General features: G+C 43.3%; 1 non-coding gene across 1 annotated transcript; it reads right to left on the bottom strand.

The window, feature by feature from the left end:
* Positions 1–206: 206 nt before the first annotated feature.
* LOC141715863 (small nucleolar RNA R71) lies at positions 207–313 on the bottom strand. The gene has a single exon (XR_012572610.1). It is a non-coding gene; the product is annotated as a small nucleolar RNA R71 (small nucleolar RNA).
* Positions 314–1,946: the final 1,633 nt, after the last annotated feature.

The following is a 1,946-nucleotide window of genomic DNA, read 5'->3' as shown; positions in this document are numbered from 1 at the left end:
CAACAATCAGGAATTTTGTCGAGTTCTATAGTACTTTCAAATATAATGGTGTGACTGATGAGGCTATCAAGCTGAGGCTTTTTCCATTCTCACTGAGTGATAAAGTTAAGGACTGGTTACATTCTGAACCAGCTGGGTCCATCACTACTTGGCAAGATCTTGCGCAAAAGTTTCTGGTGAAGTTCTACCCAATGGCGAAAACTGCGGCTATGAGGAGTGTTCTTACTCAGTTTGCGCAGCAGCTTACAGAATCCATGTGCGAAGCTTGGGAGCGCTACAAGGAGATGTTGAGAAAGTGTCCACATCATGGTATGCCTGATTGGATGGTGATCACTGGTTTCTATAATGGTTTGGGGGCCCAATCTCGGCCCATGCTTGATGCAGCAGCTGGAGGTGCCTTGTGGGCCAAAAGCTATACTGAGGCTTATAATCTTATTGAGAATATGGCTGCAAATGAGCATCAAAACCCAACTCAAAGGATGATGCCTGGGAAGGTAGCAGGTATTCTGGAAGTTGATGCAGCTACATCTATTGCAGCGCAGCTCCAAGCGCTATCTATGAAGGTCGATTTTTTAGCCACCTATGGAGTCAATCAGATAGCTATGGTTTGTGAGCTTTTTGCAGGTTCTCATGCTACGGATCAGTGTTCTCTTGTCAATAAATCTGTTCAGTATGTGAACAATTATCAGCGACCGCAGCAGCCTGTGCCAGCTACCTATCAGCCTAACAACAGAAATCATCCAAATTTCAGCTGGAGCAATAATCAGAATGCTATTCAGCAACCATATCAGCAAGGCGTAAGTAAACAGTTTAATCCACCTGGATTCCAACAACCATGGCATTATGCTCAAAGGAAATCATATCCTTAACAAGGAGATGCTGTTCCACCTTCTAGTGCTGATTTTGAGGAACTTAAGCTGTTGTGCAAAAAGTCAGGCTTTTTCTATCAAGACCTTGGAAAATTAAATCAGTCAAATAGCCAATGCAGTGCTCAATCATCAACCTGGCACACTTCCCAGTGATACTGAAGTGCCAGGAAGAAAGGAAGCTAAAGAGAAAGTCAAGGCTATTACCTTAAGGTCTGGAAAAGTTGTTGTTGCTAAAAAAGCAAAGGACGGGGAAGCTGAAGTTGGTGATGAAGAAGCTAAGCAAAAGGAGAAAGCGGCGGAACCAAGGAAGACTACTGTTGAACACACTCTGCCTGAGGGTAATACAGGGGAGAAACAGCTCTATCCTCCACCACCTTTCCCTAAGAGATTGCAACAACAAAAGCTCGATAAGCAGTTCCGTAAGTTTCTGGAGGTGTTCAAGAAACTTCACATCAACATACCTTTCGCTGAGGCTCTGGAGAAAATGCCTAGTTATGCAAAATTTATGAAGAGTATTCTTTCAAGGAAGGTGAAACTGGATGACCTTGAGACCATTGCTCTAACGGAAGAGTGCAGTGCTGTGCTGCAACAAAAATTACCTCCAAAGCTTAAAGATCCAGGTAGCTTCACCATTCCTTGCACCATTGGCAAGTTGTCTTTTGACAAATGCCTGTGCGATTTGAGAGCAAGCATCAATCTGATGCCAGTTTTCTATCTTCAAAAAGTTGAATTTGCCTGATCCAAAGCCCACCTACATGTCTCTACAATTGGTTGATCAGTCTATTACATACCCACGAGGTATAGTGGAGGATGTGCTAGTAAAGGTGGATAAGCTCTTCTTTCCTGCAGACTTTGTTATTCTGGATTTCGAGAAAGATAAGAAGATTCCCATAATCTTGGGGAGACCTTTCTTGGCTACAGGCCGTACCTTGATATATGTGCAGAAAGGTGAACTTACTATGAGGGTGCAGGATCAGGATGTGACATTCAATGTGTTCAAAGCGATGAAATTCCCTACAGAAGATGAGGAGTGCTTAAAGGTGGAATTGATTGATTCTGCGGTAACTTCAGAACTTG

The sequence above is a fragment of the Apium graveolens genome, chromosome 3 (assembly GCF_009905375.1).
Source record: "Apium graveolens cultivar Ventura chromosome 3, ASM990537v1, whole genome shotgun sequence".
In the NCBI taxonomy this organism is placed as follows: domain Eukaryota; kingdom Viridiplantae; phylum Streptophyta; class Magnoliopsida; order Apiales; family Apiaceae; genus Apium; species Apium graveolens.
The sequence above is the reverse complement of the archived record's forward strand: the minus strand, read 5'-3'. Positions and strand labels throughout refer to the sequence as shown.